The following is a 16990-nucleotide window of genomic DNA, read 5'->3' as shown; positions in this document are numbered from 1 at the left end:
TTCCTCTCCCTTGGGTTGCACTGGATTTCCCAGCAGTATCCTGGCATTGTCATGATCCTACATGAGTTTGTCTACGACACATCTGTGAAAATCTACATGGTCTTAGATTGCTTAGAAATTCTCAAATCTTGTAAATAAAATATGCTTCTGCGTCTATATTCTTCCATAAATGTAGCACTTGTGAGTCATGATTAAAAGTAAGTCGTGGGCCCAGCGCCGTGGCACAAGTGGTTAAGGTCCTTGCCTTGCTCGCCCAGGATCCCATATGGGCACCGGTTCTATCCCGGCAGCCTCGCTTCCCTTCCAGCTCCCTGCCTGTGGCCCGGGAAAGCAGTCGAGGACAGCCCAAAGCTTTGGGACCCTGCACCCGCATGGGAGCCCCGGAAGAGGCTCCTGGCTTCGGACGGGCATAGCATCGACCGTTGCACTCACTTGGGGAGTGAATCATCGGACGGAAGATCTTCCTCTCTGTCTCTCCTCTCTGTATATCCGCCTTTCCAGTAAAAAAATAATAACAACAACAACAACAAAGTAAGTCGTATCATGAAGACAGTTGAACTCTACAAAACAGAAGCGTGCAGACAAATCTTCCTTGCTGACAGGTCATTGCATCCTACATCTGCATATTTTTATCTTGTTAGTAATTGCATAGATGCTGTTAAAAATCTTCTTTTGTATAAATTTAAAATCTTAGTGTTTTCACACATTCTTTGATGCATATGTTTATTACAACAATATGTATCCATATTTCTGATAAAAGTCTAAATGATCTCAAGAAGATTAAGGAATTAAAGTTTACAATCAAATAATCTTACATAAATTTAAATTCAGGACTCCAAATTAAAGTTCTTTTCATTCTGGAGCTACAAGATTCCACTAAGGTCCATCAGCATATCAAAAGTTGTAATATAATACGAAGTTGTAGTTCCTTATAGTTTTATCTCAAAGAAATTTGAAAAGTTAAGACATTTCCTGTGGGGTTGGACCATTGAGTGGTATTGCTCCAGCGATGCAGCGTCACACTTGGATTCGTTTGGAAAAGAGAACATCTATTGTGCTTGACACCCATTGCAATGCTTAACAGCTTTGTTGGCCAAGAAAGAGTTTATTACCACTGCAAAGTTTGAATTTCACATGTTGGCTGCATTTATTTATTATGTCTCGATGTTCAGAGGAAATAAAGATCAGCTGCTACTGTTCTTTATAGTTGGTTTGTGGATTTGTTGTTAATGCAGAATGACTTTTGTAATTTTTGTGATGTAAGAGGATGAGTCAGAGCTTTTATCCACTGGTTCACTTCCTAATGCCTGCCATCATCTGGGTTGGGGTACAGCCTTGGACTGGGAACTAAATACAGATTTACCACATTTTTTTTCTTTTAGAAGACTAGTTACTTAAGTCATTGTTGCATCTTCCCCAAATGCATTACCAGGAAGCTGGAATCAGGAGGGAGAACTAGTCTTGAGCACAGAGGTCCTAGTATGGGAGGTAGTACGCTAACAAGATAAGCAACACCTGCCCATCCTTCAGTGATTTCTGAACTTCTAACATGCATTCTGTCTTGCATAGTTTTCTGATGTTCTCAATTACAAATTGACTAATTCCTGCACTTCGGCTTCCTCTTCTTTAAGCAGAATTGTTTAATCTATAAATGTTCCAGTTTGAATATCTCTAAATCAAACTTTTTATTTGTATGATATGATAATTTTCTTATATTTTGTGTATAAAGATGAAGAGCATCATACTTCTGAAACTGTATTATCTCCTTCTTCTTTTTTTTTCTCTCATTTTTGTAATGACATATTTCCAGTTAATTTTATAACTAAAACCTCTAAGTTATTACATGGTAAAAGGTGTGGTGGCTACATTAATGCACTTTCATTGTCCATTGGGACATGCAATACTGCCTTAAAAAAAATCTAAATATGAATCTTAAGATGCTGCCTCTGCTAAGTATTTTATTGTGTGACTCAGGAATCTCATGCCTCTGTGATTGAATAGTTGACAACAGATTCCCTCTTTTTACCAAAATACATGAACACAAGTGCTTCTGTCTGCTGTGTATACCCTTGGCCACAGTGGGATGACTGAATTATAACGGAGTTCAGGTCTGTGCTAAGTTTGAGCAGAGTATTCCTACAGGATCCAGCAAGGATAAAAATTGATGTCCCTCTTGAAACAGAGCAGTGCAGATGGTGCAGCTTTATAGCTGTCTCCAAATACCAAATGCCAAACTGCTCCTTTGATAAGGCAAGGTGGTAAAAAGGTTTAAATATAGCCTCAGTGCAGTGGCAGTGAAAGATGGCTCCCAGTTACAAACATACCAAAATGCTCTCTCCCTCGTTTTTTCTTTACATCCATGGTTGTGACAGTTCTATATTGAACGAATTGTGCACAGGGGAAAGAACATGAAACTTATCCTGAAAATCTATGCAAATGCTAACACAGATTGCATAAAATGTTTAAGGGAGTAGGGAAGGGAAGGTGATTGACACACGGACATCTAATAGAATTGGTTTTGCTGTCAACACCTGCCACAAGTTGAATCTAAAAATGCTCTGTTAAGTGCGAGATTTGACTTATGAAACAGCAACAAGAAGCAAAACATACTTCCTAAATTAGCGGAAGTATGTTTGTAGAGCAAAGACTCTTTGTTGTATGAGAATGGAATTCTGGAATGGTAAAGTTTGATCATTTTATCTGGCTATGTATGGGAATAGGTATGTGAAATATGTATTTATTTTGACAGTTATAAATTTGAGCTCTTTTAAATAATGTATCTTTTGCTAAAAAAAAAAAACTCTACTAATACTTGTATCCATCGCAACCTATTTCTTAGTTGAACACTAAGAAATTTAATTTTAAAGTAGCTGAGACCTTTTCAATTTTGACTAAAACTGCTTAAGGAGCCATAAGGAAATATAGAAAGACACAGAGCAGTAAACCCATGTAAAGTTGAGAAATCTTCAGAAAATTAGTTAACATACAATTAAGGTAATTAGCTAATTTTGAAATAATCATGAAAGAAATATAAAAATTGTTTCATATTAACATTGGGAGTCAGCAAGTCAAGATAAGGAAGCCATTCAATAATTTTGACAAATGTGAATAAATGCACTTACTGGTTTTCATAGCGAAAGGATAAAGCTACTCTACCAACTAATGGAGTCCCTAGCACTAAATTCACACATAATCAATGGAAACATGGTAAAGAAATCAGCGTTTCTCTCATCAATGCACTGTTATCTCTCCTTAGACCCGGACCACTGCAGCAATGATAACATTGATATGCCCTAAGGACACATGGTATTACACTTAACGAACAAAAGTTTAATTAAAAATAGTGTTTCTTTTTTTTAAAGATTTATTTTTTTTTATTATTTCTTTATTGGAAAGGCGGATATACAGAGAGGAGAGACAGAGAGGAAGATCTTCCGTCCGATGATTCACTCCCCAAGTGAGCGCAACAGGCCGATACTATGCCGATCCGAAGCCAGGAGCCTCTTCCGGGTCTCCACGCGGGTGCAGGTTCCCAAAGCTTTGGGCCGTCCTCGACTGCTCTCCCGGGCCACAGGCAGGGAGCTGGAAGGGAAGCGGGGCTGCCGGGATTAGAACCGGCGCCCATATGGGATCCCGGGCGTGCAAGGCGAGGACCTTTAACCACTTGCGCCACCGCGCCGGGCCCAAAAAAAAAAATAGTGTTTCTTTACTTATCTGAATTTATGAGACAGAGCTCCCAATTTGCTGGTCCATTCCTAAAATGCCAGCTACAGCCCAGTTTGAGCCAGCCCCACACCAGCAGCATCGCAGGAAGTGGGGAAGCAGAACAGCAACGCCGGTACACCGAGCTACTCCCGTGTAATGCGATTGTTAACCACTAGATCACATATCTTCCTTGTACTGTATTCACTCCATATTTTCTGGGGCCTTTACTTACCTGGGGTTGCAGCTGAGGGTGGCCCAATCACTGGGGCTCCTGCAAACCCACATGCGAGATCCACACGGAACTGTAGCATTCTGGCTTCTGGCTACCCTAGCCCTGGCCAATGAGGCCATTTGGGCGGCAGAAAGATCTCTTCGTCTCTTCCTCCTTTCATTCTTTTTAAATTAATACAATAAATCTTGAACAACAAAAACTGTATCTATATGGCCTTACTGCACATTAGTCATACTCTAGAATCATCTGAAATAGTCCGCATATAATATAATTAACATACCTTCATTTTTGAATTCACAGAGAGATAAAAAAAAAGCAATGGTCTCTAATCTGTGACAGTCCCTTCACGTAGTCCAATATTACCAATTTTACTACCTGCACCTTGCATTGTTGTCCTTTCTGCTTTTTACATTTGAAAAAATTCTGTAACAAGGATGAAACTATATATACACATGTATACAGATATGTACAAATAAGTATGCACTTATATATTTGTGTGCATGTGTTGATCAGTGTGGAGGACTACTGAAAAGACGGGGTTGTATTGAAGTAGGGGCAGATGGGATCTATTACACACTTTAGACAGTTCAATTTCATTCCCTATAGTCAGCACAGCAATGCTTTTGTAATTGGAAGAACTGGAATCTGGAAGAAAAAAAGACAAAACAAAAAAATCAATTTCCTTTCCTGAATGTAAAGCATGGTACCTGTTTTATTATGCTAAATAAAGTCTCCTACACTGGAAAAAAAAATATGAAATCAAACATTTTCAAAAGCACTGAGCTAAAAATTCTCATTTCCAGGACAATTTAGGAAGTAAAATAGAGCTTTTAAATTACTTATAAGCCAATTTGCCAGACTGTCAAAGTTATTTTTCCATCCTTGAAGTTCTTCCATATTCATGTTTCACTGGCCTATTGAAGAAGGCATGTAGAAATTTTACTTTAAGGAGTTCAGTGAATCTGAATTAACATAGTTATTGTATTTCTAATGAAAGTCAGGAAGGAAAGCGTTAAATTGTTTTTATTGTCCTTTTTGACTGCAGTAGGGTCTGACCTAAAAAGAATTTCACAGAAAATTGAGATTTAGTTAGCTTAGTTTTACAAAACCATGGTCTATGATTCTGGAAGCATATATGAGATCAAGCTTTGTCCTTGAGACCCACTCTGTTCAAGTCTCTGCCTGGAATCTACATTTTAAACTTTGCCTCCCAGAGACTCTTGTGTCTGGTTGTGGACTCCTGGGTGAGAGCGCTCAAGGATAACACACATCCAGCCGCGCTTGCAAGATGTTGGGGCTCTCTTTAGTCTTCTAACAGATCACCTGTATTTTAATTGGGATCTTTGAAAAGGGATTGCCAATTGTCCCTTTCTCTGTATCTTTCTCTCCTTTAAGATTAAGTGTGAGTGTAGGTTTCTAGATTCTTCGACACACCTTGTGACCTACCTGAGATGAATGAAAATGGAGGACATTCCTCTATCCTTAGGAGCCTCAGGTTATGATTCCCTGGGGGAAAATACAGTGCATAGGGTGTGCAACAAGGAGAGTAAAAGCAGCCGTGGGTATTTGATCCTGCTTCAGCGGCATACCAGCTAAAAACAATTACAGTGTTTCTCTGAGAGGGAGTAAACTAGGTTATAAAGGGACAAACAATGCCAGTGTGAGAGAGTGGTACTGCAAACAGGAGCTAGTACGTATAACAAATGCTTTATAACATAATGTGCTGCATATGCATGTCCTTTTCTCATCTCCATTTTGAAGCTTGCAACATGCAAAGGTTTCATAACTTATCGAAGGAGGGTTCTATGCAGGAAACCGGGATCTAGAACTTGCTTCAAGCCTGAAAGGAGAACTTGGTGAGCGAAAGAATACATTACCAAATTCTGAAATAGGACAGATGTTCACATTATCTCAGAGTGGAGTTGTTTCAAAATATGTGCTATAATTAGGAAGCTTTGTGAGTGGCATGTGAATATTCAGGTCAAGGGTCTTTAAGGTAAGGATTGGAAATAATTACTATGGAGTACTCTGTACGTAGCTGACTCTTATAACAGTTTGCCATAGAGAAGTGTGTTTTGGAGTAGTTTTATTTGGAGGAAAAGAATAGCTCCTCTGTATGTTTCAAATAACCCCAGAATCCTTTCATATCTGGGCTAGTTGGTTTTCAATATGAGAGGCCACAGTTAGATGCTAAGCTTGAACTTTACTTTGCCCTACTAAAACCATTTGGGATACTGCCAGGCTCAAAGCAATTCAGGAAGACATTCTTGTATATACTTCTTATTGGCTGGACATTTCCCTACATGAGGCATAAGTCCTCCATCCAATTCTGTCTGCTCTCAAGCCCCAGGCTTATGCGCAGTTCTTTTGGTTTAATGTATGATTCTATTCTCCACTCCCTGTCTAATATCTTGGTCATTCATAAATACTTAAGTATCTGGAATGACCCCTAGCATTTTACATTATTCCTTGTAGTCTGTCATCCAGGGTAATTACTTATCAGGAAAAGCTCAAAGGACCTTATGGAAAAGGATGGGGAGAGGGAAAGAAAAAGATTTTCAACTTCTACACCTAAACTTCAAACTGAAATGCCGTTTTTGGTATATAGCCCACCAGGGCAATGACTGCTTATTTGCATGTGTTTGATAATATCTTGACACCTTCTGGAAAATGTTCCCCAAAGATTCAACAGGTTAATTGGAAAAACAAATTTGACATTTAAAATATATGCCACATAACCAAACCAAAATGGTAGGCATAGGCCCTGATTAATCAGTCAAATTAATCAGCATTCTAATGAAGCCAGGTTTTACTTATTAACAATATATTTCTGGTGTACATCCAATATTATGAATCTTGCTAAGAACCATTCTAGGTGAGAACTGTTCATTTCCCTTGACATTTACTCTGTAGTTTGCCATGCTGCTGAACTCTGACATTTGAAAGTTTAGGTGTATTTTTGATCTATGGTATTTGCAACTTACAATAGGTTTCATACAATGTATGGAATGCTGGGAAACACTTGCATCGGTTATAGTAAAGAATAACAAGGCCCAGTGTGATAGCCTAGTGCTTAACCTCTCACCTTGCACGCACTGGCATCCCAAATGGGTGCTAGTATGTATCCCAGCTGCTCCACTTCCCTTCCAGCTCCCTGCTTCTGGCCTGGGAAAACAGTAGAGGATGATCCAAAGCTTTGGAACCCTGCACCTGATTGGGAGACCCAGAAGAAGTTCCTGGTTTGGAATTGGTTCAGCTCTGGCAGTTGTGGCAATTTGAGGAGTGAATTAGTGGATGGAAGATTTGTTTTTCTGTCTCTCCTTGTCTCTGTAAATCTGCTTCTCCAATAAAAATGTAAAAATATTAAAAATAAAAGGTTTATGGGGAGCTTTCAAAAATTTTGTTGTCTCTCACTGCATTAAATCAGAATGTATGAGGGTGCCTTTTTAAGTTTCCCTGGGCGATTATAATGTGCAGCCAACGTTGAGATCCATGCTGTAGCTTGAACCCTATGGTCAGCTTCTTTCTTTCCCTCTCTCACGCTACAGTGACCATGATGCTTATGTTCCACTCATTTGGTACCCATCGTCGCACAGTAGTAAATTCCTGACTGATAACGCATGCCCTGCTTTGAAGAGAGACAGATATGCCATGTCCATACTTGCAATGTGGCTGTCCAGGTACATGAGATTACTTCATATGTTTGTCAGAAATGGAATTAAAGTTAAATTCATTTCAATACTAAAAAGGATAACATTTAATAAGGCTGTTGCTGGGTAGAAGCTAATTCCTATGTGAACTGGAAGAGTGCACTAGAAAGCTCACCCTCTGCTGTCTTGGAATGCCATAAATACCAAGCTGATATAGTGAGGTCAGTATTGTCATGTGCCAAAAACTAAGAGCTAGACTTGACTTCATCCTATCCTGCATCCTTAATGACATGTGTCTAAGCTCAGTGTGCCACGTAGAGTGGCTGAAGATTGTTTATTTATTCGTTCAATAAATATTGAAAACCTATTACACACTCAGTACTATGCCCTTCAGCTAGACCCAGCTTAATGCTTTAGCAAGTGGCTTAACCTCTATGGTTAAAGATTAAATACAAAAACCATAAAAAGCTTACCCTCCCCTATGTCAAATGAACTGCTACTATGATGGTTTGTTTTCCCTATGGTTTCCTTTTTTTTTAATTAATAACATTGTATAATGTGACACGGTTTTATAGGTACTGGGATTCCCCATACCCCTCCCATAACCCTCCCCCCATGGTGGATTCCTCCACCTTGTTGTGTAACCACAGTTCAAAGTCAGTTGAGATTCCTTCATTGCAAGCTTATACCAAGCATAGAGTCCAGCATCTTATTGTCCAGATAAGTTCAACGGCTTCTTGGGGAGACCTTCTCTGGTCTGAAGGTAGAGCCGGCAGAGTAAAACCCTGATCAATTAAAAGTCCCGACATAACATCAGCAACAATATACAGTGTTATGGAATTAATTGACATAGTATTGAGTAAACAATATGTTAAAAACAATGCAAGCTCTTAACCACATCCTGTGACTACTCCATTGACATTTCAACAGTTGAGGTGCGAAACAGTTTTAGGAGGGGTGTGCAGAGAAATCCTCAATATCTTGGTGAGGAGTACTTACTCTTTGTCTCCTACCTGGTAAGGTATGTGTGAGTCCATGCTGACCAAGCTTTCCTTGTTGTTCTCTGCCTATCTATTCTAATGTGTGTGTGTGTGTGTGTGTGTGTGTGTGTGTGTGTGTGTATTTGGAGGGGGGCCCTGGAGCAACCCTGATAGTCATTACAGAGAGGGTGGAGACCCAAAGTTGGAACTAAGTAAGGACCAGAGAAAGCTCCTCTCCCTAGTCCTGAAAGAAGTTTACTGTTCTTCTGATTCCAAGGACCTCCCTGGTTCCTGGCTGTTGTTCCGATGACCTTGTATCCTATGAGGAAGAATTCTGGCTTCTTTCATCCCATGTGGTAGATTCAAAGGGGTGTGGGGATGCCCTCTGAGTTCTTGGGTTCCGAAGGCATTCCAGTTCCCTGTGGTCTCTTTGGCAGTTGGGATGTAGTCCTTGGTGCCTGTACTGATAGTCCTTGGTGGGGATCCGGAGTCTCCAGGGTTGGGATACAAGTCTCCTCCTGTCCCCCTGCTCCACTCTGGGGTCCCCCCTGCTCTGTGCATATGACCTCCTGTTAATAGGTTGTTAGGATCGCTCTTGGTTCCCCCTGTATGTCTTTGTAGTTTAACTATTGACTAATGCTGTTTTGAATCTGTTGTCAATAAGTTACCTGTTATGTTCTCTATGGTTTCCTCTACTGAGTACATGGAGAACTAGAGAATAGGAAAAATTATGAAAAAGTATGTTTTTCTCATAGTTCTTAAGGAGAACTACTTCCAAGTGTTTTCTGTCAATAAATTTTGAGTGATAAGACATGCAAATCTTTCTATAGTTAGACATTCTTGCCACCATATGTCCCAATGCATGGGTATCTTTTATATCCAGGAATTTGGGATTTCTGTGTCTTCAACTTCCATTTTTCAATTTGCAACTATGTTCTATATTTACTACCAAATTATGGTATTGGTAAAGGTGTTAGTGGTAAAGGTACTTATTAATATTCATAGTTGCTTTTGAAAGATCAGATGAATTCCACTGGAAAAGATGAGCGTTGGAACTTGGTGGTGTTCAATGGGAAATCTCACTTGGAAAGTCATGATTCCCTCTGAGCATACATTGCTTCAATGGGGATTGGAATTGCTTACTTCTCAGGGTTTCCCAGGGCAGTGTCCTTCAGTAATATAGCACATGCAAATATTTAACAAATTACACTTATTCAAGTAATGATTTCTGAAGTATAATACATGTTGAATCATGAAAGAACCATGTTGTTATTCTCTGATTGTGTCACTGTTTTCATTTCTAACCCAGTAAGGAGCACATTTTTTGCCACTAGACTGGCATGTCAGTTACGTCAAGCTAATGTGAAAGGCCTAAACACTGTCTCCATCATTATATATTGCTTTTAGGGGAACTCTGACTCAATAAAAAGTTCCAACGCATTATGGTTCCTACTGTCCACTGACCATTAACTCTGTAAATTTAACTGTGGAAATCTGACCTAAATTATGCATGCTCATGTCTTTTAATAATTTATTGGAATGTAACTTCCTTTCAAAGATATTAGAAATATAAAATGATTTAGTCACCATGTTCAGAGCTACTTTTCTGGAACAGTGCTTTATTTGAGAAAAAGATGAAATAGTCCACCCACATCCTATTTTCTCTCAGTTGGCTTCTCCTTTGTGGATACATCAATCCTAGAAATTATCTTTGAGGCACTATTTGGTCAAATTATGGTACCTATTTCAGTATACATTTTAATTTAAAAACAAAACAAGCCCTATTTTACTAACTATACCTAAAAACATTTTTAAATTTTCCAGGATGCTTAATGAAGTAAAAGCTGATTATAAATACATGTAACAGAAGAGGTGGATGTCTTGTTAGAGCTGTATTATATGAAAATTATTACTAAACTACTCAAATTCTTAATGAAAATGATAGTGCTAGGTAACATACATGAAAGAAAAATACCCATTATCAAGGGAAAATCTCAGTAAAGAATAACAATTCCTAATTATGTAAATGGCTTGTTCTACACTATTGCTGAAGCTCTGTATGTTTTTCTACTTGGAACTAATATTATGACCGTTTTCCAAGCATTGTCTACTTGCATGAATGAATGAATGAAGTCAGTAGGAGCTACCGACCTGCTTAGCCTAGAACTAGGTGAAGTCTGCTGCACACGTTATTAATCGATTAAGTAGAGTGCCTGCATAAAATGTTGGTTTTATTACCATAACTCAAAGGAAAGTCCTTGCATCTCAAAATGATAGCAGTTTGGCTCATATTATTGAAGCAATAAGAGGTTTTTTGGGGATTTATATGCACTTGAAATCATTAGTAGTTCCCATTTTTGATGACGTGGGAGAATAGATTCAATCCTGTGATGTTATCAAATTTTCTATTTTGTTTTCTGTATTTAAATTATTTTTACAGGGTGAAGAAATTTTGTGTATTTTGTTTATATAAACTTAACAGAGATATGCTTCCCACTCTAACCTCCTTCTTTTTATATTTTGGCTTTTTTGTTGTTACTTTTTACTTTTTACAATGACATACTTTCAGTATTTTATAATCACAGGCTTAGCCCTCCATGTCACAAAGATTTCAACAAATAGCATTTATTGTAGTAGAAGAAAGGGCTACAAACAATAATCAAGGTTCAAAATACCAGTTTTGCACATGTAGATTGCATTAGTTATCACAAATCAGAGAAAACACTTATCTTTTGAGGAATGGCTTGTTTCACTAAGCCTAGTGGTTTTCAGTTGTGTCGATTTTGTTGCAAGAGAACTAACTGTGTTCTTTTTCATGCTCAAGTAGCATTCCTTTGTGTGTGCATACCACATTTTATCTAGCCTGTTATCAAATGACGGACATCTGAGTTGATTCCAGATTTTGGCTATTGTGAATTGGGCTGTAATAAAAAGGGGAATATAAATAACTCTCAGTTTCAGATTTTATTTCATTTGAGGAAATTTCCAAGAGTGACATGGCTAGGTCATCTGGTAGGTCTATTTTTGGTTTCTTCCACAATGGCTACACCAGTCTACATTACCAACAACATTATATGAGAAAGTTCTGTAGCCCTCACTGAAAAGTTTCTTTCTGCCATGGAATTTTATGAGAAATGTTAAAATATATGCTGTACTTCTTTTAAATAATAATAATAAATAAGCATTTATCAATGGCGTATGTTGATGAACAGCCAACAAGTGGGTTAGAATACAATGAAGTTCTCTCGTAGGGGTGACAAGAATTCATTGCTAAAGCAATCCCCTGCTGCCAACCAGGATCTAGATTCAGTGGAAATTAGAGTCAAGAAACAGAGGCAGGTGTCCAATCCAGGAGCTTCAGTGTGGAACACAGGTATCTTAGCCTAAGTCTTCACTGTTAGGACAGATGTTTGCACTGCAATTCACTTGTAACAGATTTAAAGTCAGACTTATCCTTTGTCTTGATGATGATGATGATGATGAAATAATCAAACAGTACATGCATTGTCTTCCCTTATGAAACAAGCTACTGACTTCCTTTCATTCTTTACTTATGCCCAACTTAACTATTTTTTAAGTATGAAATCCTCAAATGAAGAGATTTTATTATATGTGATGATTTTTTTGTCTGATATTTAACATTCAGTTAAGCAGATACAGGCAGAGCTTGGCCATCAGTTTAGGAATCTGTGAATGTGACTTTCATGGGAAAACAGGTTTGAGAAATGTAACTCAGTTAATAATTTTCAGAATAAACCATCTGTGTTTCAGTGATTTCCAAGTGGGACCTGAGTCTGATGACAAATGTCAATGACAGACAAGGGAAGAGAAGCCACATATAGAAGGGAAGGTGTGAGAAGACAAAGTCAACTTGAGGAGCTATTCCCCACTGTCCCTGCAAGGAACGCAGTCTGACCAATACTTTTCAGCTTGGACTTCTGCCACTCTTATCAGTAAGACCCCGACATTAAAAAAGAAAAAGCTTGGAGTCGGTGACAGCCATGGGAAAAAAAACAGTACATATCTTAAAAGACAAAATTTGCTTCCTTGGATACAAACAGACACATATAAGGATGTCAATCCAAACTCGAAATTCAGAACATGCAGAGGATCCCTTTTCATCTTTATTTAACTGGATTATCTATTTTGAGATTGTGCTACTCTTACATTAAGATTATGAAATTTTTTTCTCATATTGAGCCTTGCCATGTGGCACGAATTATAGGCAGTTCTTACTGTCAATATGGTCAGCATTCAAAAAAACAACAACAAAAAAATGAGGCCAGGAGAGACCAATGTCTCATGACTGCTCCTTGCACACACAAATGGATTTGGCAGTAGCATTCTAGTGCCTCTTTTACTGTGCCCTATTTCAGTGAACTGGAAGAAAAGTCAACTCAGGAAAAAGACACGTCATTGCATGGTTACAAAAATAATTATAATTCCCTAAGGATGTGATGTGAAAACTTCTCCGATTAAAAAATTCTCCATTTATAATTCCTGAATCTAGAAATAATAATAACTTTCCTCAATTGAGTACTTCAGCAGAGTGAAAAACCAAGAAAGAATATGGAAAGTTGTCGGTCAAAACTCTGTGGTGCACTTGCTGCCTTTGTATCCCAGCCATTCAAAAAGAGAGCAGAAGCAGCTGTTAGAATGGTTCTAAGTGTGCCATGCCACTGTTCTCTGGAACCAGTGGTGTCCACGCAACTGAACTGGAGAACTGTGGGATGGACAGGCATTAACTAAGTGAAGATGACAAAAAGGCCCTAAGACCCAATAAGGGAGACCGAGCAAGGGGGCCTTAAAACTCCAGCTTGATCTTTTCATAGGAGAAAGAGCTGCATCCCAAACTGGTAAATTAAAGCAAAACCAAGGGCTCTAAGCAAAAGCACATATTGATTGGTTTATTTAGAGACAGAGAGCTGTTAATTCACAATTAGTAAGAGATGTCTACCTACTTAAAGGTATTTAGTAACTTATTTGCCAATGAGGCTGTTTTTAATTTCAGAAAGGAAGGGTTGTGGTTACCTGATGTGTTGTTATGGACTCCAGGAGCTTGAGTACTTGTTTCTAGATCTCACAATGAGAGTAAATTGGAAATGAAACCAACAGGTGATCCATTAAGGAATTGAGTACAGCTAAGGCTTCCTTTGGGATGTATACTTTTACAGCCAATAAGCTTGACCTTACTAGCTCCTAGTTCATTTGCTTGCCGATAATGAAGTCTGTAATGTGATGGAGCAACACCCAGTAGAGGTGCTCCTCTTAGGTTTCCACAGTCAATATTGACTCCAGACAAGCCTCTTAAAGCAGCTTGAGATCCACTATTGCATGACAAGCCCTTAGGCAACTTCATAAGAAGGACTCACTACAGCTCTCACGCTTTAGTTAGACACAGGGTCTTGGAGATAAAATTCATCTTTGACAATTTTTCTCGATCATTACCTGAAATGAGAGTTACTGTAAGTTTTAAAATTTGTGTTCAAAAATATCCTCTGACACACTAATCTATGCATATGGCCAGAAGGCATATCTATGATTTAGGTCCTAAGCAATTGATGGGAAGATAATAAAAATTATGTCTGGAAGTGAAACTGACACTTGCCAGCAAGATATAGTGTTCCATAATAGATTGAGGCAGCAAAAATGAAAAGTAAGAATCTAAAAAGTGGTTGAACGTTAATATTTCAAGCATATTTTGATTCTTAGGGATGCAACCCCAAATGTGATGAATGTGTCTAATATTCTTAAGTTCTTTGTTTCACTAGCAGCAGAATAGTTCATGGTACAGGTTACCATTGGTAGGGCTAAATGTACTTGTACTACGAAGATGTTTCCTACCCATCTGTATTTTGACACAGTCTCAACTCTCAGGAAACTCCAGTATCCTGGGAGGATAATTCCAGCAGATTCTTAGAAATCATAGTCTTCACTCTCAAATTTCAAACACCAAGGCCAACTCCTTGGGCTCTTTTCACGCTTTTTATTCATTTTTAAATGGTCATTACCCTGAAGTCTATCCGTTAAGCTAAAGATGTATGTCCCAGCTTCCCCAACAGTATAAGTTATCCTAAGAGACATGCAGTGAATAACCTGGACACACAAAGCTGCAAACATTCACCTTTCCCTGGCTTCTCTGCCTACATTTCACTGCTGCTAGGCCTCACCTCTCCTGGAACTCCTGATAGTACACAAATTAGAAATATAAAGCATCTTAGCATTGCTAGCTTCACTGTCCCACCCAAGCAGTGAACAGAGTGTGGAATACAGACACAGAGGCCATGTCCAGGGAAACCTGTCCTCAGTCTGTCCTCGGGAAGGCAAAGAGCAAGCAGGCACTGGGAAGGCCAAGAGTCAGGAGTGCCAGAGGGATGGAGGCACGTGTCCAAGGGAGAGAACCCCTCCCTATCATGGGCCTTCATAGGGGCTTGTCAGGCAGTGGTTATGCCACAATGCAGTGCCGCACCCTCTCAGGCTCCAGGTGATGATAAATGAGCATCACAGGTGGGCAGGAGGAAACATTTAGGTGGTGAGGGTGGAGCGGCTTCCAAGTTCATGACCCTGATCTAGTTGCCCAGTTCCGCTGCACTCGTCTGTAAGGCTGGGTAAGAGCCAAAGCCAGGAACCAGGGGCTTAAGCTAGGTCTCCTATGGAGGCGGCTGGAACCCACGGAGTAGAACCACCATTTCTGCTTCCTCCTAAGATGTACATTAGCAGAACACAGGAGTCAGAACCCCAGCTGGACCAGGCATCCAATGAGTGTGGATCTCCCCAGCAGCTGGCTGCCTCCTGCAAGAACAAACTTCTGTTCCCCTTAGTCTTTTGTTCCAAGCTGTTCTTGACCTTCTTTGCTAACAGGCTGCCTGACTGAGCCGTAATGGTCAGGGCATGACCAGGTGCGTGAGGCCGGCAGGACAGAGACGTGGCAAGTTTGGATGACGTGGCTGCATACATTCTTCATGCCAGTGTAGGGTCTTTGCACTGACCCATGTACGTTTCATTTACAGCTCATAACAAAATCGAGCACAGTGATGATTAGTTTAATTAATTAGTGTAATGGGTTCTAGGATTAATTTAATAGTGCCCCAAGGAACTTCTAAAAATACATTTTGAAGGGAAGAACAAGGAAGAAGAATATAGAAGTGTTAGAGGCTATTTTTGCATTTGAGTGATTAAATTGGGCCGATGGCATTTTAATTTTGGGGTAACTAAAGGTATGTAGGCCTGGTTTAGCAGCCATATGTGAGTCTAATGGAAATCCTAAATATATTCCATCTAATAAGTGTACATAACTATTGAGTCTGTCATGCCAGCAGCAACTTTTTTTCAGAAGTCCAAGGAACATCAGAACTGATTTCAGCCGGATATGAGTTGCCTGGCCTCTCTGGAAAAGCTGCTGCTCAGCTAAGCAAGTGTGTCAGTTCACTGAGACACAAATTAAAGTATGTTTTTCTGATGATATGGAGAAAAAGAAAGTAAGTAAAATGAGGAGAGTAAAAATTGGATTTTTCCTCTAAAAAATGGATAAGGCTCCCTATATTATCTGCCTTTTTTAGTGTGGCACATTTAAATTGGAAATAAAAATTGAATTGAACATCTCTAAAATAGAGAATTCCCTGGGTCTAGTATAAAATATCACATATTTATTCACTGTTAATAAAAACAGGTGTGTAATTTACCAATAGACTGATAAAATAAATGATCAGATACTAGCATAAATTAATGTATTTTAATATACATGAATCATAAATGTTCCTGATTGATGACCAGCCTGTTAAAATGTTGCCTTAATACCTTCAATGGGATAAATTCTTTGGAGACCTTACTCATTTCTTGTCATATCTTTGTGCTGAGTGTGTTACAATGCTTGGAACTCCTCTGTTCTAACTGCTTACAGAATAACTACTTCTCTAGTATTGTAAACTCTAAGTAGCCTACGGAGCTTTTGAGCACAGAATTTACTCTTCCTTTCTGCGTTTTGGTTGTCATTAATCAACGTTCACCCCTCCTCCCTCCTCTCTACTCTTCTTCACCTTAGCAGCCACACTTCTCCTCTGCATGTCTGTTTAAACATCATATTTATAAAAAGAGATATTTTTACCATAAATTTTATTTTAAAAATAATGACATGCCTAGAAAATACGCCAGTATTATGGATAATCGAATTTGAAAAATGCTTACAAATAGAAAATCAAGAGACAGAGCATAGATGGAAGAGTTAGATGGAAATTTGCTGACTCACTGAGCAAGAAGAAGACAGAGTGGATTCCTGTATCTGGTGGTCCTGACACCTGAGAGAGGTCAAGGTCCAGTTCCCGGTGGGATGGGCTGGTGAGAGGATGAGGGGAAGGGGCGGGAGAGCAGGTGGGATTTGTGCAACAGCCAAAGAGCTTGAATTCTAGGTGGTTGCTCCTCTGTAG

General features: G+C 39.1%; 1 protein-coding gene across 2 annotated transcripts in view; it reads left to right on the top strand.

Moving 5' to 3' along the window:
- GPC6 (glypican 6) overlaps positions 1-16990 on the top strand; it is a 996155-nt gene that overhangs the window by 338727 nt on the left and 640438 nt on the right. The gene's annotated exons all lie outside the window — the stretch shown is intronic.

Source organism: Ochotona curzoniae, unplaced genomic scaffold (assembly GCF_017591425.1).
Source record: "Ochotona curzoniae isolate NIBS_2020 unplaced genomic scaffold, NIBS_Ocur_1.0 contig_64, whole genome shotgun sequence".
NCBI classification, from domain to species: domain Eukaryota; kingdom Metazoa; phylum Chordata; class Mammalia; order Lagomorpha; family Ochotonidae; genus Ochotona; species Ochotona curzoniae.
This window is presented reverse-complemented; position numbering and strand designations above follow the sequence as displayed.